Below are 24773 nucleotides of genomic sequence, written 5' to 3' on the forward strand. Positions count from 1 at the left end.
GGAAAGTAAAGTCTTGTGAATCTGTCTAAAAGATGAATTATAAGAAAATGACATGAAAAATACACAAAAAAATAGATTTTAGATAAAAGTACGTTTGACTTCAAAAATTAATTTTATAGCATAATTTTTTCTTTTGTTTCTGCATCATAAAAAAAAGAAGAAAAAAGCGCTTAGTGAATATTTTACTACACATTCCCCTTTGAGATATTTCAACAGATTTCAATGATGGAACTGGATCTCTTGGATAAGTCCTGGAAACAGCTGATATTTATCTTTTTCTTGGTTAACAAACAGCCGGAAAAGTGGTTCAGGCAGATTTGTTGGAACGAAGTTCACAAAGACAGGAGGTGCTTTTTCAGCAGGTTAATGGTGGCTGACCTCTTGAGTATGTGTCCGTCTTTTAATTTCAGTAATTAGCAGTTTAATGTAGCCTGTGATCTGCTGCAACAGGCAATTTCCTTCAGTGTCTGGCCTGCATCACGGCGCATTCTTGATTGGGTCAGTTTGGTTTGAGAGAAAATTATAATAAGTTGATTAAGTTGGGAGGGGGTTTAAATATTTTTCTCAGTCAACTTTTGGAAGAAAAAAAAGGAAATATTTATCATTTTAAAAATGATTTGTGAAATCAGCTGAGCCTCCTTCGGCGAATGGTCCAGGTAAGTCTCTCAGGTGCAAACCTCCTGCTGGGTTGGTCATGGTTGCAGTGTGCTATGGGAAGGAACCCAGGAGCAGGAAGGACTCGAATCCAGGAGGATTGAAAGCTAAAAAGTTTTGATAAACAGAAAATCCATCCTCCACACATGTGGGACAAAACTATGTATCAACGGCAGGACTAAACAGGACACTGAGACAACGAAAACACAATGACAGAAACCTTAATACCTAAACACACGAAACCTGGTGAGTGCAAAGAAGGAGGGAGGGGAGTGCTGCTGCCCAGCATTAATCACATCAGAAAGAACCATTATTGTTTTTAGTTGTTTTTTGTGAAGTCACATAATATTGCATTTCAATAAACTGGAGGGAAAAACGGGTACATGCGCAAACTTTACGCTAATTTAGTTAAAAATCATCACCGAAAACTGTCGCAACATTTTATACAACTTTCAGAAAGACATCTGCAACTTCTGCCTCAATTACTCCAAAAAGCACACGAGATCATGGAAGGACTGTACATCATTGTGTGCCTTTTGTCAAGGAAAAAGTGTACCTTGGCTCAAAAAAGGTTGAAAAACACTACAGTGTAGTGGTTAGCACGCTCTCCTCGTGCATGTGAGGGTTTTGTCCGGAAACTTTCTTCCCACAGTCCATAAACATGTTTCATAGGTTGGTGGATTCTAAATTGTCCCCAAGGTGTACATGTGTGTTGCGAGTGTGTTGCTCTTCACACTTCAGTAATCTGAATGTAAAGGGCTACGTGTCATAAAAAAATTATATATGTGAAAATATTTGTATGACTGATAATGATAAAGGAAATTGTTTTTTTCCTTGCACTGTCAATGTTAAAGTTCTTTTTAGCTTTTAGTTTTAACTTTTTGCTGTGAATCCTTATGCATATTATTACAAGTTTAGGCTACTTATATATTCTAAACATATCTATTTTTGTCTTTTTTCATTAAGCGATGCCAATACTTATAACTACATAGATTTCCATATTAAAAGGTTATGCTCTGATTTTTCCCCATTTTGTGAAGTCTCAGATTATCTAGTTATCTAGTTCGTATCAAGTCTACCCCGCTCACTTCATCCATCTCCTCTGGGGGGGACACAGAGACGCTCCCAGGCCAGCCGAGAGGCGTAGTCTCTCCAGCGTGTCCTGGGCCTCCCCCAGTGGGACATGTCCAGGAGGCATCCCGACTAGATGCCCGAGCCACCTCAACTGGCTCCTCTGGATGCACCCAATCCATGAATACACCCCTTTATGGTGATGCCATAAAGCTTTCGTTTATCACAAGAACCCCTTTACCATAATGCAACATAATCTGCAACTGACTTCTTCCATGAATGTCTTGGTTATCCAAATCATAGAGGTCCTTTAATTTTTTAGTTAGGGCCTGAAAAGTCATCACTACTTCATTTTTAATAATCTCCCAATCGACCTTTGATCCATTTTTACGCACTTTGAATTTGTTTGGCATTAAGTCAACATTATAAACAAGTCATCCCAAAAACCGACACGGTCCTGTTAAGTTGTGCTTGTTTACTAAATTGGTTCAGATTTTAAGAGGCACATCCATCCATGGATCTAATTTTGATGATGAAGTTTTTTCAAAGTCGCCATGGGAACCGATTTAAATAGAATCCCCCCCCTCACCTCTTCGGGGTAAAATCTTCCAGGAAGTTTAAGGGCATTAGTAAGGTCCCTCTGGGTTTAATGTTGGAGTTTGACCCAAGAAGGTGTTCTTCATTAAAGCCAGATCATGTTGACAAAGGAGTTTTTACCACATTCTGGTGTCACATGTGTTAGCCGACTTTAATGGGTTTTCTCAAAAAGCAAATGTTTAGCCAGATCCCCAGACCGTTTCAATTTTTTCCATCATGACATATTTAAAGGGTCAGAATCATGAATGTGATCATGATCCAAAAAGAAACCTGCTCTCTGGCTCTGGGGGCCTCGCGGCGGTCCTGCTGGCCCTGGCCTGGGTGGCGGATTTGGTCGCCCGGGGGGCGGTTGTTCCCTGCCTGCTGCCGTGTGGCGTTGGGGGGTTCCGGCTGCCGCTGCTGCTGTGGCGGGGGTCTGGGTGTGGGGGTGGCTGGGCGCTCTTCCTCCTTCTTTTCACATTCCACCATCCATTTTAGAAGAACATAAACACTCACCTGAGCACAGGTGTTAGCTCACCTTTGCACTAATAGTTTGCATGATTGAATGAAATATTTCACACTAGTTGGTTTGAAGGCATAGGTATACGTGTGTGAACATTATCTGTTTTGTGTACATGTTGACATGTGAACATTTTTGCAGCTAGCAGGTGTGTTGATAACATTTCAGTGTGTGTTTGGACAGGCTCCGCCCTTTTTGTACTACATTTGAGCCTTGCCGTAATGATAAACAACCAGTAAACCTGTCTGCTCTATGCTGCTTCATGGTCTTGCCCCCCCCCCCCACTATCACCCCCCCCCCCCTCTCTAACATCCCTCTCTCTTCTTCCCCTCTTCCCTTTTCCGTCCGGTCCAACACCAAAGATTTTCAAACATGGTTGAAATTAATAAAGTTTGGCCTCAATTACAAAAGGGGTTTATTCAGACATACCTTTGGTTTGTCTGAAGATTAATAACCCCTCTTGTTAAAGTAAAATATGTCCAACACAAGAGGCCCTCAGCTCTCATCTGTCTGCCCAGCTGTTGGACAGGACAAGTTAGAGAAAAAAAAAGAAACCAAGATACGTGCCAAAATACCTGAGTTCTTAAGCACATTAAGGGGGGAAGTTTATTTCTAAATATATGGATAGTTTGATGTTTTAGGTTAATTAGAACATTTAAAGTCCTAAAAGTAAGAGTACTTAGTGGGTTAAAATAGGTTAAAATGTATTTGTTTGTAACTTATAAAAGCAAGGAATTTGAAGGAAAAGGAGGAGAAACTTTTCTTTAATTTTGCCCTCAGAGCAAGAAAATACTTTATTTCATCATGCCAGAAGTCTCTTTCGACAAGCTGTGAAGACTTTAAGTGATGCACATTTAAATGTCTAACAGATGCAACTTATTGATAACCTGCCTAGGAAGTACCCCACCTTTGCCCAACAGTGGATGGGATTGGCTCCAGCAACCCCGGTAACCCCTAAAAGGGTTAAGCCGGTTTGGAAAATGGCTGGATGTAAACTTTTATCTCTATTTATCTATAGAGTTTTGTTGTTTCTAGTATTTAGGCATTTGTCAGGACATGTCCATGTTGTATTTTAAAGTCTTTAAAGTCCCACTCCGATCATCCTTTGATCTATTGTAAAAGTGTTTCCAGTGGTCTTTTAATTTTAATTATGCAGTTTTTTGTCAAAAAAAAAACCAGTGTCGTTTTCTTGGAAACAGTTTCTGCAGAGCGGCAGGAGTTCACTAAAACCAACACTAGCTGTGAAACAAAAATGGCGAACAATATCAGAGCTATCTAGCCATTTAGTTTTGAGACAGATTATAATTCAGACGAGGAAAACAAAGACGTACGTGGATCTATTGTAGATCCATAAACCGCTTGTAGTTTCTACATCACTGCTACCAGATTTTTGCATGATTCTGATTAATGATTTGAATGAAGAAATGCTTAAAAATGCTATTTTAATCTTAACTTTCTTTACATATGTGCGCAGTCATCAGAAATATGCTACAAGAACATGTTAAAAACACCAAAAACAAAATTCTACAGGTGGTGAGGTTGTGTCCTTTCTGTGTTTGGTCCAGCAGCTGCCAGATTTGTTTGTTAGTCACAGAACAACTAGTTTAACTGTAATTAATGCTAGACTTGACCAACACCCAATTATGAAAAGAAAAAAAGCTAAGGAAGAATTATGATAATTGTTGTGCTCTCTTTTCCACTCACAGTTAAGCAGATAACTGATGAACCTTGAGCATAATTATGCCAGAAAACACTCTTTTCCTGCTCAATCTGCAGCCGGGAACACTTGGGATTTTGAGAAGTCCTTTCATACAATCATTAAAGAGCTTGACCTAAATTAGTCAGGACAACTAGCTAATACGTGGATCCAATTATTAATGCTGCTGCCACTTTTAGCACCGCTTCATTTTCATTGCAGGCACGTCCCTCTATTCCTCATCTCCATTGATTTTCCTCTTTCACAACGTTCCTCTCCTCAGTGTTCCTCCTTTTTTCTCTACTCCCGAAGGGAAACTGGCTTTGGTGCTTCTGTCTTCAAGTCAAATAAGCTCAGTATTACAAAGATAAAGCCCAATGACCGCCTGCAGCCCCTTCAGGTCTTAATCCAGCCTTTTGCCCATTTAGAACCATTGAGTGGAAGTCCTTCACCTGTGGGATTTATCCACAATTGGTTTATCTACAATTTATCCATAACATATTCATTAAAAAATGTATTTTTTCTTTGGTGGTTTTTACACTTTCTAAATACATTTTTCAGTTTTTCAGCTGTAACATTTACAATTACCTAAATGACATTACTGAATATTGTGCTGTATGTTAAAATAACACATCAGTCCTTAATATCTATATATTTTTTTAACAGAACTAATGTGACAACATAGAGAAGCTGTATTGATGAAGCTGTAAAATCTGAAACAACAACACTAAAGTTGACTGAAAACTTAATAAATCTTTTAAATCCGCTTTATTCCTGTTTGGGGTCATGGGGTCACTATCCAACTACTAAGAGGCAAGGGTGGAGTTTACCTATTGACTGTGTAAGACAGAGGTGTCAAACTCATTTTGGTTTGGGGGCCACATTCAACCCATCTGATCCCAAGTGGGCCGGACCAGTAACATAAAAGCAAAAGTTGGAAAAAAGGCCTCAACCAACATGGTAGCCAAATTACTTCTTATTACATATTCATTCACAGAGGCCAATGGATCTCAAATAAAATGCATTTCACTTTTTAAAAAATAATTGTATTTACTGTATAAAGGGAAAGCTGTATACAGTCTGTTTCCAACACACAAAACTTTATCCTAATTCTAAAAATGTAAAAAAACAACACAATTTCGCAGTTTCCATTAAATCCTAATCATGGTAATTAACACATACCGACTCGCGTGGTACGTCATTGATAAACACAGATGTGAACAGTACTTTGATTTACAGCAGATACACTCAAATTTCTGTCTGTGCATGTCTTATTATAATGCATCGAAGACACAGAGGATGTTTAGAGATGGGATTTTTTTAACCCTTGTTCTATCCAAGGCACTTTAACATTGGGTGTTGGGTCATTTAGCCCCACTAGACAGTGCTCTGAACCTTTTTTCTTCAATGATTTGTGATCTTCACTGGTGTCCATGGATTACATGAAATCTTTCCACCTTCATCCACCTTTGTCATGGTAGGGAGAACACGTCAATGTAAGGGTGGGGTCATTTTGACTACATAAGATAGCACAAGGGTTGTAAGCTATACAAAAGCATCTGTAATCACGTTCATGAGATCATTCAGTCTCTATCGATATTAGCTCCACCCCTGCTGCAAAAACCGCTAGATGATGAATATATTAGATGACTAAAAATGAGAAAATCAGACAGTTGGAGTTTAGGCACTCCTGTATCGCCTGCACACCTCATCTGTGCAACTTTTGTGCAGCAGAAGGGGCAGTAGGTCAGTAAGGAGCCTCACTAGACTAGAGTATGACAGTATCACCCATATGTCAGTAGTGCACATATCTTACCTTAGCCTTTCAACACTCTACTGTTTGGAAGACTTTTGTGACTGCCAAAGGAACGGCTTTAATCTCTTCATTCTGAGTCATTACATTTTGGGGTCCACCTTTACCTTACATATAAAAACATCACAACACTGATCTTAGTTTTGGATTTAGGAGGCAAAAAAAGGTGTTTATGTTGACGTGTCTCAAATATTAAACGCACAGGACACTAACTAGAAACATCCAAAACACTTTCTGACCAGATTGGTTTTCATCAATCCTATGTACAAGTCGGCTGCTTCAAAAATCTGTCTTAAATAAGGTGCATGTGGGATGTTATGTAAAAATCAATCAAAATCCTACAAGAACACTTGAATAATGCTTATAGGGGCCACATTGCTCCTCACCGACATTCTGTGGTCTGATTTTGGTTTCATCTAGTGTCCTCTCTGAAAATGTACAGGACTCCTCCACCCTGAGCTAGTCTATCTCTTTCAGAAAGAGGTGTGAGTTGATTTTTATTGTAGAGGTGAGGAGAACAAATGTGTACTTAAGGCAGGGGAGAAGAGGAAGAAGGAGAGCTGCATCAGGCTGAATGAGACCCGGGGGCTCAGCTTTGGGGGAATATTGGAGCTTTATGGGACATTAGAGCTGCTGGAGCTGTTGATTTACTTCTGATGTGCACTTCAAAAGGTGCACACACATACAAATCGTGTTCTGCAAGAAAAAGGAAAATCATTACGTGCGAAAGAATGCAACGTGTTTAATAATTTTTCAATGAAGCACAGAATGGTATAGAAGTCAAAGAAAGCCAAAAAAGGTTATTTTTGTCTAAAATTGAGCTTAAAAGCTGAAAAGACATAGTAGAATGAACATAGTTCAAATGTGCCTTTCCTTTTGGGAGGAATTCTCCAGATATTTGAGGGAATAGAGAAACTTTTTCTCACTGCTTGAGGTTTATTATGGAATAAATCACATTGTATTCTTCTGAGAGTCTCCTGCAGGACTGTCCACACCAATAAAGCATGCACTGATTAGATCCACTGTCACATCCTGAAGAAACAACAGAGAAAAAATACACACTTCACTGAGTCGGTTTTCATTTCAGGTGAGATATATGTTAATAATGCTGTTGGATGACACCAGGAAAAAACAGCTAAAAACAGTGTAACACTCAGCATTAACCCTTGTGTTATCCTAGGCACTTTAACATTGGGAGTTGGGTCATCTAGACCCACTAGACAGTGCTCTGAACCTTCTTTCTTCAATGATTTGTGATCTTCACTGGTGTCCATGGATTACATGAAATCTTTCCACCTTTATCCACCTTTGTCATGGTAGGGAGAACACCTCAATGTAAGGGTGGAGTCATCTAAGACAGCACAAGGGTTAAATGAGAGAATTTACAAAATTAATTAGGGTTCTATTTTCTGTCTTAAATGTATGTGTTTGTTTCTTTTTCTCAATTTATATGAAACAACTTACATGACACACTGATGTTTCCCAGTTACGTTGTTATTTTTGAAATATACATATATACAAAAAAACCACCCTTTGTTGAAACCACCACCCAATTACACCTAGCCTTTAAATTATTTACACAGAGTTCTTTAAAGTTTGTTTGGCATCTTTAGTCCCTTAGAACAAAGCAGTCTCAAACATTTGTCAGGCCTGTGACGATCCGTCCACATGCAGATGGACAACGGCTTCTTACCAGATTCGTTGATTGATATCGTAACACTTTCCAATAAGAGAGAAGACCTTTTGAAGATTGGCAGAAAGATCCTGCATATTAACAAAACAATAAAAAGTAAAAAAACACCATAGACTAAAAACAACAATCAAAGGATGGTCTGCTTTCCCTCAGAGTTTCTGCCCAAAGGGTCTCATGCTTCACCTCTTGTTTGATTTAAATTCTTGCAGCAGCCGGGGCTCTACACCAGATCACGTTCTCAGTAACCTCATCAGTCCGACTCCTGGCAGTGTGAGACCTGTTCTCCAAAGTTAATCATGACTCTGACAGATTGTCTGTGAGTTTCAGCTCCTGCCACCACGTCCATTCGGAAAATGTATTTGATTCTGTGAGCTATGTGCAGCAGCTAAAAAAAAACCTTCTGGTTCTGTCATGACTCTGCCATCCTTTAGCAGGACATTGTTGTCACAAGCCCAACACACCGAGTTTCTGTTTTCTCCTTTAGTCGGCTATTCTGGGAAATATCATTTCATCTTTAAAGTTAAAAGAAGAAATTTCCTCAAACTTTGATGGAGGGGATTCTCAACCTGTTTTATACAGGCTGAGGTTTGATGTTCCACCCTTAACCCTAGAGATCTGCACAAAAATGGAAATTAAGACGGTCAAATATCACAGTAAAAAAAGCATTGTAGGGTTAGTGGCAAAAAATTCTGTCTGTTCCATCAGTAAGAAGGAAAATCTGAGGCCAGTGGAGTTAATCTGCTCTTTGAAAAAACTACCACATTAGCGATCAGTTCAACACAACACAAACACATCCGGAAGAATGGAAGTGCAAAATAATGTGCAACTCTGCAACATCTCAGGTTAATTAGTGCTGGGATGTCCATTAAAAATGCTAGCAGCAGCAGCCCATGTTCAAGACCTACATGCAGCGCATGCAAATGCTAAGCATCATTACACAGTTCACCTGCATGACTGCTGAACTACACAATCCCGCTTTGATGAAATGCAGAAAACCACCTGGCTTTGATAACTCCTGTGGGATTGATGGTGTAGAGTTTAGAAAATGCTCTTTGACACAGCAAATTAGGAGATTTTTAATCATGTTCTACATTCTCTTGTGTTACATGTTATTGTATTGTTATTTTTGTATTTCTTAAAGACATTCTTCTTTTTGAGCATGAGTGGAGCAGTCTAGAGCATTGACTGTATAAGAGGATTGAGTCACCCCGCCCCCCTCCTGTGTCAAACAGGAAGTACCTGCTGCCTCCAAGAAGCCAACTAAGCAGGTTTATTTATAAAGCGATGTTCATACCCAGGGCAATTCAAAGTGCAGTACATTATACAAAATTACAAAAAGAAATAAAAATCATGTTTTAAAACATGAGCAAAACCTTTCAAATTATTAAGACTGATAACCAAAAAAACAAAATTCCTCTAACACACACACACACACACAAACAAACAACACATTCTTTACACAAGTAAGGTGGAACCTCTGGGTTTTAGTCCTTACCCCCAAGCGCTGGTCCCCCTCCAAAATTCCAACTGTGGGTGAGCCTTGTCGGGCAAATTTTTATTACACTTTTCAGGGACCCCCACTTCTCTTGGGCGTCCTCCTCATGTGCAGAGATGTCTTGTTCTCTCCCCGACTTCCCATATGGTGGGTGTGTGGTTGCCTGGAGCGTGGGACAGCTCTCCCTTGGAGGGCCCTGGTTCCTGCCTGGGGTTGGGGAGGGGGGATGCCCGGAACTGCTGGGTGGTGGTGGGCCGCTCGTCTGGAGCTGGCGAGCTCTCCGTGGTGGGGTCCCGGGCTGGACCCCCTGGCAGGGTGGAGGACTATCCTCCTGGCTGGGCTGGGGCCTCCACTCACCATACTCGAGTCCCCCTCGCTCTTTGGCATTGGGTCCAGCTTGGGTCCAGCTTGCCCTGGTCAGGGTGTCTGGTTGGATTGCCCGGCGGGCGCTTTCCCTCTATCTGCTTTTCCGCGCCAGTGTCGGGGCGCCCTGGCTACCGCTAGGGTTTCGGCGGGGGTCTTGGTGTGGGGACGGCCGGGCACTCTCCCTCTTTTAACATTCCATCATTTGAGTATGTGTCTGGACAGGCCCCACCCCTTTTGACTAACTTTTACACCGGACAATAATGATGATAATCCTCCAGCATCTTGTTGCTTAATAATTCTAACTCCCCACCACTTCTGCAGTCATCCTCCAGATTTACTTAACGCCCCTCTTCCCCCTTTCTTCTGTGCACTTACAGAAGGGGTTTATACAATTACACACCTTTTGTGTCAGAAGATCCACGACCCTCTATTGTAAGAGTGAAATATGTCCAACACAAGAGGCCTTCAGCTCCTATCTGTCTGCTAAGCTGTTGGACAGGACAAGCCAAAAATCAGCCTAGATTTAAACATTTTCAGACTTGTGAACTGTCTCACACTCTTAGGGAGACTGTTCCAGATTTTTGACAAAAAACACTGGAAAGCTGCCTCGCCATGTTTAGATTTGACTCTTGGAACATAAAGAAGACCTCTGCCAGGGGGGGTATTCTAGAAAGCAGGTTATGCTAGTTACCACGGTAAATTTGAGGCTAAGGAAGCGGATGATCTCAGTTTTCGGTTCCAAAAATGGAGGTATGTGTCAGGGTATGTCAAGTTGCCATAGCAACTCATGCTCTGAACATAACCTGGGGGGTATTCCAGAAAGCATGTTTAAACTACCCTGACTTGAATCCTGAACTCTGGTTGAAATCCGCCTGAACTTGCTTACTCTGGGTATGTCGGTTCCAAAAGACCGGATATGACTTAGCGTAATTATGCTTGACTTGGTAACCCTGGGTTAATGCATGTGCATGTCAAGTACATAAAGACATTCTCAATGGATCGCCGATTTCTGGAGTTACCATGGAAACGCGTGGTGAAAAAAAGAAAGCGCTGTACTTCAGTGAGACGGAGTCTGAGATTAATGACGGCGTATGAAGATTATACGTCCATCAAAAAATTAATACTGCTGCATCATCACTAAAAGAAACAGTTTCTCCTTGGAGAAAAAAGAACGGACAAAGTAAACGCACCAGTTTCTGATCTTATTTTCATTGTGACGCATATATATAAAACGTATCCAACTTAAATTAATTCAATTGGTAACAAGTAATTGTGTTAAATTTATTCAACCTAATTTCTTACACCTATCCAACTAAATTTTTTACAACCCAAATTTACATATTTATCTAACTAAATGTAGTATTACTCCAATTCAATTAAATGTTCTTCCATCTTAATTTATTGTAGTTCTTGAACTCTGATATGTCTAAATTTGAGCCTGCAGACATACTCATTTTTACAACAATTAAATGAATGAAACAAAACAGATCAGAAACATTTAACATATACCATAGCTCTGAATTTATCCACACACTTCTCCACAGTAGGGGTGCTATATAATCTCATCATCCTCTCCCTCCCTCTCACTCATGGTGTAGAAAGAATTAAACATAGTAGGACAAATAACTCAGCAAAACACAGTAAAACAGCTAAACATCTAAACACATTTGCTCAAAAAGCCACACTTAAACCCAAATCCGTCCAGGCAGGCAAAGGGAATGGTATCCCACAATTCCTTGTGGTGTCAATCTAACAGCAGCACCAAAGTTACACCTACTTAATTGAATTCATTTGAATGAAAGTAAAATAAGTGTCTGAAAACTGCGTGTTATTTTTAAACTGTCATCTGTTGCTTGCAGATGAGCCCACAGCCAGCAAAGCCTTCTGTGGTTTGCAACCAATCGGCACCTTAAGTTTTAATATCTTTACAAAATGTTGTGGATTTACAGATCGCTGTAAATAAACAGTGCCTTCTAGGAAAAGATAGAACTTAAAAATATAAAATTAAAAATAAAACTGAATTGTTTTTAATATAATCACAGCATGCAAAAGTATGAGCATTGCTGAATTGCCTCTGCTCAAACTTTGTCCCAAAGCTTTTTTTTCAGTGAGTCTTGGGACCGAGTCTTCAGTATTGACTTAGACACTAACAATGTACTGACTTCCTGAATACACAATGACTCAACAGACATCGAAACAATCTGCTAATGATCCACCAGGGCCCCTTAAATCAGAGAAATGACAGCCAAATGAATGGACACAGTGTCCACACTGAAGCCCAACCAATATTTATGGAAGAAATGCAGAACTACTTAACTTTGTAAACCTTTGCAAACTTCATACCAATATGCTCCTACTTGGTAATGGTAAACTTTAACGATATACTTTTTTAACATTTCTTTGGAAAATATTGTTACATTTTCTGTCAGTCAAATTCATAGTCAAAGGTTTTATTAATTTATTTCTTTTGGGGGTCACAATGATTGGCCTTCGCTCTGTACATTCTGGGCTTTGTGTTGGTTAAAGCCTTAGTGACTTGGACTCATGAATCGTATGGGTCCTTCAGGTTTTTGTGGACACCTAAAGGGGTGTCATAAAATGAAATGTATGATTGCCATGCATGTGGTAAGTGTAGTTTGATGTATTTGTAATAATGGTAAATAGTGTATACTTATATAGTGCTTTTCTACCTTCCTCGAAGGCCCAAAGCACTTTATAGTCACAGTCCCAGTCACACACACACACACACATTCACACACTGATGATGGCTCCACCGCCAAACACTGGCGCCAACCTTCCACCAGAGGCAAGATGGTGTTCAGTGTCTTGCCCAAGGACACTTCGACATATGGCTGGGCAAGGATGGAATTAAACCTGCAATCTTCTGATAAGAGGTCGACATACCGCTGCACCATGAATAATGTAAGTTACACACATTTATGTTGTACAGGTGATGCTGTCGTACACTGTCCGAGCGTCACACTTTAGTCACTAGTAAGGCGTACGTACTGGCTGCTTACTGGCCACACACAAATGTTGCACACACGGTATGCAAATTATATTTAAGTGCCTGTAAGATGCTCATAGGATGCCCACACACACTACACTCCGACTGTTTAATTTCCTCATTTCTAACAGTCAGATTGCACACCTAGAGCGCACACCTATCACTTGAACAGGACTAATGGGCCTCTTGCATAGTGCAGAGGATTTGAGGAGGCTTGAAAAAAAATCTGTACAACATGCCTGTGTCTCACCTACTTCACACTTATGTGTACGTGTAATTGTTGTACAAATGTATACTGTGATCTGTTGCTTGCAGCAAGCCCTTAGGAAAAATGTGCTTGAATATTTTTTCTCTACCTTCGTCTATGACCTTGATATTTCTTGCAGACCACCTCCACGCCGCTTACTAATTTGTCAATTCTTTCCACACAGTCAGCTGAAGTTGTGACGAAGGCTAAGACCTGGAGGTCTAAACTGAGACTTTTCTGGGCCGTTCCTACACGGGCCAGCTTTTGTTGTAGTTCTATTCATTTATGAGGAAAAGGGTGGAGTCGAACAGTTTGTAGTTGTTGTCTGTTGTAGTTAAGAAAATAAACTTGAGATACAGCTAAGGCTAATCTGCCAGTTGATCCACATTCATAATGGCAACAAATTCCATCATTCATATGAAATTTGTTTTTTGTTTTTTGTCAAAAGGAGAAAGCTCAGACCTTTCCAGGGTGCCTCCTTGCTGGTGAGTTGTTGGAAGTCCTGTGATGGACCTAAAACTTGAAGATTATATCTAATAGATGGCCTGAGACTACATCTGCATCCTCTGGGTGGAGTTTGAGGTCAGCCTCTACATCTCCTGAATACACATAAGCTGAAATAAAGATGGACGAGTGGCATCACTCTTATAATTTAATCATCTTTATTTCACGGTTATTTTTTATTGACTAAACCATTTCATTTTCTTTTAATTCTCATATTTCATACACATGAGAAAATAGTTTTGTGGTTTTTAGTGATAGAAAGATGGCACCATTTTTTTTCCCAAAAGTGCATTCCAGGTAGTCTTATCAGAACTGCTGTAGGGGTATCAAACAATCTGTGAGTGCTGCATTCACTGCTCACTCCAAAAACGCTTGGTCAGACACTCTCTGTTATCAGAGCTCTGAAAAGAAGAGAAAAAAAGCAAAACGTCCGATATTCATTTGGTGTCCTTCAATTTTCTGTACTGAGAACAAACCTTATCAGTAAGCAGACCTACACCTGTCAATCGTGATATGCCTTTAGGGGGTTATCTGTTTCCTGAAAGATGATGCAAGAAGACCAGTTCGGAGTTGGACCGAAGAACTTTTTTTTTACAAAAAACAAAAGATGTGGTTGTAGATATCTTTTTATTTTGAAACTGATTTTTTTTTGTTTGTAGAGACGGCAAATAAAGTTTTACGTTGTGCATTAACATTTATGTCCAAGAATACTACAAATCGCCATGAAGCACTTATCTATTAAATTTAATAGAAAATTTTGATTATGCATCCTGTTTCCTTTCAAATGGGGCGTTGATAAAATATAGAAACAATATTCTCTAGATTCTACAATATTTCAGTTGTTATTAGCTATAAAGTTTGGCAGAAATCTTAAGAGAAACTACATTATTATTTTCTATGACTGAAGAACAAAACTTTTCATTTCTCTTTAGAGAATTACAGGTTTTAATAGCGTATGAATGTTTCCAAATGGTAGATTGATTTAAAAAAAAATGAAGAAAAGTTTAAGTCATCCAACCTTTCTTAACTTAGAAGATGGGGTTCAAGTACATAGCAATTGGATATTATTAAAGACAGACAACCAAACAAAATCCTAAAAGGAAATTAGCAGCCACCAACCAACCAATAAAATATTTCTTTAGCTGTTTGAAAAAAAAAAACCTCAAGAATACACAGAGAGAAGATGCACATTCCGGTTTGGGCCAGGATCTTCCCACTGTAAGGCCACAGCCCAGAATAAAGAATAGTCTTGTATATTTGTTTTTTATTCAGATGTGTGTCTCATTAAATTGCAAGGAAGACACGGATGATGTTTAGAGATCAGATTTAATTATTAAAAAGCTCTACAAAAGCATAATACTCGTTAGAAGTCATTTTACATCCGAAAGCTAGTAGGCTACATGCTACGTATCCCATCATGCACCACACATATCCCATAATGCATCTCGACCAATCACCATGTCCCTGTAACTGTGGTGCGTTCAAATACAACAGGACTAATGATAGGCTACGTAGCATGTAGCCTACTATACTTCGGATGTAAAACAACTGCTAACAATTATGTTAACAAAAGACAAGTCCTGAATATTATTATTCCTATTTGACCCTAAACTACAATATCCCATACCGCAAGTGGCTTTCTGTCTACCGGCCAGCCAGCTGTCAGAATGCCGGCATGACAACCAAAAGATAATACATCGATCATTCTTGGATTTATTTTTCCCCTCTTGAACGAACGTGGGTCACAGAAATACAGAAGTAGCGGCAGAAAGCGGCTTTTGCGGCAGGATGGACGGAGAGCGTACCAGGATGTGAATGAACCCAGACAAGAAAACATGATTACCGATGCTTTTGTGCTTTTTAAAATAAATAAATTTGATCTCTAAACATCCTCTGTGTCAAGATATTACCTGCTCCCCAGGAGACAGGAGACGGATAAACCAGCGATCCTCATCAGGTTTGTGACTCACAAACACAAGCTAGCTTTGATGACCCAAAGGAAACACCTGAAAGGTTCTGCTGCTTATCTGAACGACCATCTGACCAGAAGGAATGCTGAAATCTCAAAACATGCACAGCTTCTCAGGAAGCGTAAGCAGATTGAGAACACTTGGGTTAAAGGCTGCAGGATTTACGTCAAACCGCTTGGTCCAGAGGACCGGTCCAAGGTTCTGGTTGTGAACACCATGAAAGACTTTGAAAAGTGTTTGATCACGGTCGTCTGAAACAACGTGGAGTAATAAACCAAAGAGCCAAATAATTTCAAGAAATATGACACCTGGATTCCTCACTTTCTCTGTATGTCTGACGTAACCTGAATAACAGCAGAGCTCTGACCTGCAGACAACTTGACCTCAACTTTCACCGTCGCTGATATCAGCTGAAGAAGGATATGGACCTGAATCTAATGTCTGCAGTCATAACATCGAAGAGAACTATTAACTGTTTAAACCCAGAAGAACGGCTGTTATCAGTAAAAGAAGAAATACCAACCTTGGACAATCGACAGTTATGGACCCTTTTTACTTTCCCCCTACAGCATTACTTTATTATAAAAAAAAATAATAAAAATACAAAAAAAATATTTAAAAAAGTAAAACAAATGATTAATCACTTATTGAAAATTGTTAAATTGATTGACTTTTAATGATATTACTTCAATTTCTCCAAAAATTGATAAATTGAATCAAAAATCTTTCCTAATGTAACATGATTTTGCACATGTTTTTAACTTTTGATACTTGATGAAATTTTGCTATGAAAACTCCTGAAACAGTGTTGTGTCTACTTTACTGATATAGTATTATGTTTTATTCATATGAATGGCTTTTATAAGTAACATAATCTGCATATATTTCAGATGACTGATCTGCATTTGCCATGTTGATTTCTAAAATAGTTATTTTTGACGTAATACTTCAGTAATTCATCTTTGTCATGTGCTTTATCGATATCTTATGATTTTTAATTCTGTCTGATAAAAACTGGGAACCGGATATTAATAAATCATGTAATAAAATGGTTATAGTATAACGGGGTGGGATTATATAAGTAGGCTTCCTTCCACTCCCTTTCAAGCAATATTTATTAATATGTCTAATTATCCTAAGTTTGATTAGTTACTGTATGAATGTATAACTGATGATTATATTGCTGTTGTGTATTATTTCAAACTACCGTAATTTCCGGACTATAAGCCGCTACTTTTTTCCTGCGCTTACAGCCGTGCGGCTTATTCAGTGACGCGGCTAAATTATGGTTTTAATTGGCGGCCGCCATGTACGCATTTTCGGACAAAGTGAATGGTTTGAATTCTCTATCTAACACCAAGCATAAGTCATTTGTTTTTTCAACACACCTCTAAGCAGCCAAACAGCATGGACTTCACTTCAGGTCTTAGACACTTCAGTCATGGTTCGACAAAACGAAACACGCATGCCCGACCGCATCCCAGAATCCTTTGGTGCCATTAGACCCAACGTGCACGTGATCGCCACTACAATATGATGAAGCTTTCAAGTTAAAAACAATAGTTAAAAGCAGCGTGAAAAAATCCACCATCACCATCGGGTTTGGAAAAGCCGGTCAGCTGCGTGACGGAGAGAACAGCGCATGGAGTGAATTTACCTCTGAGTCATAGTGACTCGGCTGGCTGCACGTAAATATGTGAGAATAACATCAGCCTTTATTTTGTCCGGACACGACTGGAAACACAAATTGACGTGGTCGTTTTAACGGTTTCTAAGGACTGAGCGGAGTTTTGCATTGAAACGCTCACAGCCTCCGTGTGAGCTGGAGACTGCGTGTCGTGTGAGCTGCGGGGCCTATGGCAGTCTGAAGGCTCCCACACGTAACAATGCATCCGCCCCTCATACACAAAACGTACAGTATTAAGTCCGATTGCTCTGCACAGACACGATTTGCTCCGTTCACCGGCGCAATGGGGACGAAGCGCTCCTCCTTGAAGCCGCCCTGGCCAGAGCTGTCGGAGTAGATAGGAAGGGGAGACAAGGAGCGCGCGGGAGCTTGGAGCGCAGAGGCGTCGAGCCATTCCGCAGGCTGCAGCCAGGGCTTACTCGAGGCGTCCGCGGAGCAACAGTGTTTGTTGTGGAAGGAAACTTCTGACCCACGCGCCGCGAGGAGGCGCGCGTATCGCGCTGAGGCGCGCGCTTTTCAGTCGTCGCTGCTTTATTTTACTAGTGTGTTTTTTAACCAGCCCTGTTAGTACCATAACGCTGCCGCGACACAAGCGGAAGGAGAGCTGTTCCCGTTCACCCCTCCATGCACTGCTGATACTTGCTCATTCGTAAACATGTACAACAGTATGGCGAGCCGGGCATTGGCCCCGCCTTTAGCCCCTAAGACTCATGGGAAATGGGGGATCGCGGATGTAAATTTCCTCATCATAACTGAGGGATGTAATGTTGATTATATGGTTACTGTTTGTAATTTATGTATGATACCTAGATTGTCAATAAGTTAAAAATAAAAAAATAAATAAAATAAATAAAAAAAAACATAACTGAGGAACTTGTGAACAGAATAGAGTTCCATGCTGTTTGGCAGATGTAGATAAACTCAAATACATGAGCCTGAGGCAAAGCTGACTCCACCCACTGTGTGCTAATGAATCACACTTACTCTGGGAGTCAGGACGTGATTTGTCAGGATGACAATGTTGCCTAATTTATGCGGCTAGTACTCCGACGCGGCTTGTGCATGTATAAAAGTAGTTAAACACGTGAAAATGGGTGGGTGCGGCTAGTAATCAGGTGCGCTTTGTAGTCCGGAATTTACGGTAATTGCTTGAAATAAACCATTTCAAATCAAAAAATCAAAATTATTTTGGTCGCACAACTTTATTATTGCGTGGGATCGAGATATTATTTTGTGGGAATAAAATATTAATTTGTGGTAACGAGATATTTATTATTTTATCCATGTCAGGTCACGGGCTCCGTATATACTTGTAGGTATCCTGAAATCTTTATTATGTATTGTTCACAGCAAAAGTAAACCTTTAAAGTTCATAAGTTATGCAAGTTGTTCAAGTTTCAGTTCAGATGTCCCTATAAAAGTGGGTGCTACCCACTGGCCCCAACATTTGAAACATTTGATGGACAGATAAAATTAAACTCGCATTCAAGTGATAGAGGTTTGGACTTCCATCATGCTCTTTCCTGTTTGGTGGGAGTGGCTGCCATAGAAAAATGGACTCAGACCAACTTAGACCAATCACTGCTCACTGACAATTTCTGGTTCCAGCCAGGCGAAATATGTATGGCAAAAAATGATGACTGAATTGACTTCATTTTGTTGGAGCTAGAAGCCATTTTCTATGACTGACGTGACACTCACTCATTGATTAGATACAATCAATGATCTCCTCATAGAAAATCCAAAGTTTCCATTGAGCTGTTCCGGACTCTCCCTTCTGCAGCTTCTTTCACATGTTTGATGCGTATGTGGGATGCATCTTGGTTTGTAACACAATATTGACTCAGATTAGCTACCATGAAGCATGACGCTGCCCTTAGCCAGCCATAATTGCTTATCTTGGTTGCTAACTTGCCCAGATTCCCCTTCTGACAAAGAGACACAATAGTAGCTGGTGGTACTTTTAGTTTGAACAGCTTCTTTAATCATCTCAAAGTAAGGTCTTTGTCTTTGTGTCAATTCACTTTAACCCTTGTGCTATCCTATGACCCCACCCTTATATTGACGTGTTATCCATGACAAAGGTGGATAAAGGCGAAGAGGACTTCATGTAATCCATAGGGATGGGTACCGAAGGACTTCATGTCATCCATAGGGATGGGTACCAAGCCTCGGTATTGAACGCGCCCTGGGGCAACATTCTTCAAGACTGCAGTATCGTGAAGGTCTGACCTAAACGGTTCTGCTTTCAGTACTGGAGAATTCGCATTTTTTTTTGTGTCCCACAAAGTATAAACGTTATCTGCCATATTTAACTCACCAAGTCAGTCAATTTTTCGTTAATTAATTTATGATATTAATTTCGCTATTCTCGCTGAAGAGGAGAGGTCTGTCTGGCTATTTGTGTGCATGGGGGGCGGGGCTGTTGTTCAGGCAGTACGCGGTGCGCGTGTAAAATTAATGAAATCTGCGCCAGAGCGCCCCGACTATCGTGTCAACCTGTCGATTTTGCAGTCTCTGTGTATCACACGATGGAGGGGCGCGGGAAGAAACTCTCAGCTGCTGCAGAGGATATGAACAGGTGAAGAGGGTAGAGAAGTAAAGCAGGTAGAGAGGCGGGGGAGGGGCTTTGGCTTCAAACTGTCAAGGGAGATGGAAACACGGGTGTCAGATTTAGACGCAGCTTTCACTGCGGGAGTTGAAGCAGAGACTCTCTCTGGCATGACCTTATGAATCAAACATTTATTTAATCTGTTTTATATTTACAACATGACAGGAATATGTCAAAACATTGCTGTTTATTTTTCTGTAAAAAAATTCTTTTTTCATGTATTTTACTTTTCAAGTAAAACGTTTTGTTACAAAAATAATGTTGCATAATGAGGACATAAAACACTATGTTCTTAATTTGATATTCATTTATTCATTTATTTATTCATTTTTTGTCCTCAAAAGTATCGATTAGTGACTCAACCATGCAGCCCATTTTATTTCCAGGTGCCTCCTAATTGTACATCTTGAAACATCCACAGTTTTTCAGAGTTTTGAGAGTATCGTTAAAATACCGGATTGATAAGCAGTATCAAAAAGAGCAGTGGTACCATTAAAACCTTAACGATACCTATCCCTCGTAATCCATGTGTCATGGTGCCTCTGGCAGTCTACCTTCCCCCTCCCCTCTCTTCTCTGCTCTGCTGATTGGAACCAGCTGCCTTTACTCATGTCATCACCTGCCTGCCTTCATAAGGAGATCCAACCCTGGCATTCATCGCCAGTTCGTTACTCACTCCGGTGCTTATGTCTGGTCTCCAAGTTAAGCTAAGTGTCTTAGTCTGGTCTTGTACTTACCACGCCTTGTCACTTGCCTTCAGGTTCCACTCCACGGGTGTCGCTGGTTCCTCCTCATCGAGAGATCCTCGCTTCATCTTGCTCAGGCCACGACGTCATCCTCGCCACGCTCCGGCCACGATCACAGCGGCTTCTCCAAGTCCTCCGCCACGGTCGCAAATCTTCCACGGCGCCATCATCAAAACTCCAGCACTGATGCCTACGGCGATCTTCCAGAACCTACTTACCATTACCTCACAACCTTACGTTAATACTTTTTTGGACAGTCAAAATAAATCCTTTCCGAGACTTCCTGGTCTGAGTTTACTTCCGGGTTTAGCGTCTGGGTCTGCCACGTCATTCGTGCCATGACACCATGGACACCAGTGAAGAACACAAATCATTGAAGAAAAAGGTTCAGCGCACTGTCTAGTGGGGTCTAGATGACCCAACTCCCAATGTTAAAGTGCTCAGGATAGTACAAGGGTTACAAGAGCAAATCCCCAAAAAAAACAGTAAAACCAAGATTAATCAGCTCATTGAAGGTTTTTTTTCTCAATCACTGGTTACCAAAACCCAAACTGAAAATCGGGTCGAAAGGAGCCTGACGTTAAAATAACTTTTTCTGGAATTGATGAGTTGTTAATTTTAGTGGTTTGACAAGCAAAAGAAGTGATTTGTTCCCAAATGAAATGTTTGTAAAGCTATGCTACTTCTTGCTAAATGATGTCTTAGCTGGTGTGCTAAATTTAAATTTTCTTTTATTTTTTAACCAATTTAGAATTTTTCAAGACATTGTTGTGCCACAAATTGTCTCCAACTTCAAACACATCTCTGTGAATAATGTAAAACAAATTCAACTAAGAATTTTTTACATTGTTTTCATGTGTTTATTAACACTTCCTCCTTTTTGCTTTACAATAACAAGCCCCCTTTTCTTGTTAAGAAAATTACATATTTGTCTTTTCACCAGCCAATTAAGGGATCACACCAAAGGAATGCATCAAAGAAAAAAGCTGGACTCAAATATTCAAGTCTGCTGTTGTTGTGTTGCTGATCTGTGTTTTATTTAAATGAAATGTGGATTTTCTCACATAGTTCCTATACTTTGATCATCCTGCCTTTCTCTTTTAAATTGGGTCACCATTAAAAAGATCCCATTGAAAGTGAGTGGACAGCTTTACTGTCCGGTTGTATAGTTGTGTTAGGCATATCACATGGGACCGATTGACTAAAAGTTTGCATTTGTAAAGAGATTTTTTGAATTTAGCATTTTTGCAAAAACATTTTCCATGTTGTACAAAAACCGCACAGTGTAAGTGATACAAGATCAATGTAGGACTAAAAACATGGCTAAAGCAGCATTGGTGGCGCCGTTTTGCATCTATGTTTTTTTCTGAAGGGCAGGTGAAAACTAGCAATACTTTACACAACATTGGGCCTTTAACTTTAGACTTTAGGCCCGATATGGGGCTGGTCATGGTAATTAAAGCTGAATTTCAATTGTGTCTCAAAACATCCTTCAAATGTCACATACACATATTGGGCGTTTCTTTGTGCACAGTCCAAATTAGGCAAATTGTGAACAAACAGTAATTTCTGTGTAAACACAATTCTCAGCCTTTTATATGGGATCTTAGTAAAGTCATATTTAGAGTGAGAGGTGTAATATTATAAATATTGTCAGAATATTTTTTTTTTTCTTCTCTTGCAACTAATCTTGGAGTAGAAGTTAACTTTCAACATACAGTACAGACCAAAGGTTTGGATACACCTTCTCATTCAAAGAGTTTTCTTTCTTTTCATGACTATGAAAAGAGTTCTAGCAGCAGACACATCTCTACAACAACTGGTAAAAAAAGACTGTGTGAATCAGCCCTTCGCAGTAGAATATCTGCTAGGAAACCACTGCTAAAGAAAGGCAACTGAAGACACTCGGGATAAAGAACCCAATAAATGGACATTAGACCAGTGAAAATCTGTGCTTTGGTCTGATTGGTTCTGAGATTTTTGGTTCCAACCACAGTGTCTTTTTGTGACCCGGAAAAGGTGAACGGATGGACTCTACATGCCTGGTTCCCACTGTGAAGCATGGAGGAGGAGGTGTGATGGTGTGGGGGTGCTTTGCTGGTGACACTGGATATTTATTCCAAATTGAAGACATTTTGAACCAGCATGGCTACCACAGCATCTTACAGCGGCAAGCTATTCCATCCGGTTTGCGTTTAGTTGGACCATCATTTATTTTTCAACAGGACAATGACCCCAAACACACCTCCAGGCCTTGTAAGGGCTATTTGACCAAGAAGAAGAGTGATGGGGGCTGCACCAGAGGACCTGGCCTCCACAGTCACCGGACCTGAACCCAATGGAGATGGTTTGGGGTGAGCTGGACTGCAGAGTGAAGGCAAAGGGGCCAACAAGTACTAAGCATCTCTGCGAACTCCTTCAAGACTGTTGGAAGACCATTTCAGGTGACTACCTCTAGAAGCTCATCAAGAGAATGCCAAGAGTGTGCAAAGCAGTAATCAAACAAAAAGGTGGCAACTATGAAGAACCTACAATATGACATATTTTCAGTTGTTTCACACTTCTTTGTTATGTATATAATTCCACATGTGTTAATTCACAGTTTCGATGCCTTCAGTGGGAATCTACAGTTTTCATTGTCAAGAAAAAAAATAAAACTCTTTGAATGAGAAGGTGTGTCCAAACTTTTGGTCTGTACTGTACAATTCTCAAAAAGAAATCTGTTGGACAGAAAAAACTAGATCAGTGCACACATGGTTGAACATGCAACATACAGGAGCGCTACCACAGGTCATTCCTCCCCACAGCCATCAGACTGTACAACACCGTGTCAAAGTGACACTCCACGGTCCCAGGGGTGTTTTTCTGTTAAGTCATTGATTCATTTACTTTTGTTGTAGTTGTTGTTTTTCAATTTTAAATTGTTTTTTGTTCCTGAACAGTTGTTTGTTTTTGTTCTTGGTGTGAACTTCATTAGTTATTTCTGTATTTTAAAAAAACTTTGTAATGTTTTTTTACAGTTTACATGTTTTGCAGACCGCATGTTTTTTACACTTTTGCAGCTGTATTTATTTAATATTTATTTCTTTATTTAATAAGAATCTCATTTTTGATAATAATTTTTCATAATAATTTTAGTAATATTTTTAATTATCTAATATAAATGTAATTTGTGATGTCCTTTATTGATGTTATATTATATAGATTATTTCTGAATGTCGTGTTGCTGCCACAGATAAATGAAATTTCCCCATTGTGGGATTAATAAAGTCATCTATCTATCTATCTATCTATCTACATGTAAACTGTAAATACTATATTTATTGAAGATGCAGTGTGGCGATTACATTTTTCTTTTTTGCAGAAATTAGGTATACATCTCCAACAAACAACAATTCTGTCCTTCACAGACCTGTTACTTCTTCTTGAAAAAGGTCTTCCAACCTCCACTTGTATTAGTGTCACCTGTTTGAACTGGTTATCTGTATAAACGACACATGTCCACACCCCTAAAACAGTCAGACTGTAACCTCTCCACCATGACCAAAGAGCTCTCAAAAAACACCAGGGACAAGATTGTTCACCTGAACAAAACTGAAACAAACCAATCTACAGTTAGCAACCAGCTTGAAGGGAAAAGATCAACTGTTAGAGCAAATATTACAAAATGAAATGGAAGAAACACAAGACCACTGACACTCTCCTTACAAGAGCTTACCTGGTGGGGTATGAATGATCAAGAAAACAAGGAAACAGTTCAGAACTACAGTTGTGCTCATAAGTTTACATATCCTGGAAGAAATTGTGATTTTTTTTCTGGCAGAAATCCTCATGTTCCTTTAAATTATTGGGTTGTCTTGGTTGAACTGCCTGTTTGAGATCTCCCTAGAGTGGTTAGAAAATACTGAATTCAGGAGACTGAGACAGCCACTCCATAACCATCTCCTTATTCTGTTGGAACCAATGACAGGTGGGCGGGGCCTTGTGGTATTGATTGTTGTCATGGTGAAATGTCCAGGTGCGTCCCATGTGCAGCCTCTGAGCTGAACAGTGCAGGTTTCCTCCAGTATCTTCTGATAATGTGCTGCATTCATCTGCCATCACTATGACTTTGTAG

Source organism: Oryzias latipes, chromosome 24 (assembly GCF_002234675.1).
Source record: "Oryzias latipes chromosome 24, ASM223467v1".
Classification (NCBI taxonomy): Eukaryota; Metazoa; Chordata; class Actinopteri; order Beloniformes; family Adrianichthyidae; genus Oryzias; species Oryzias latipes.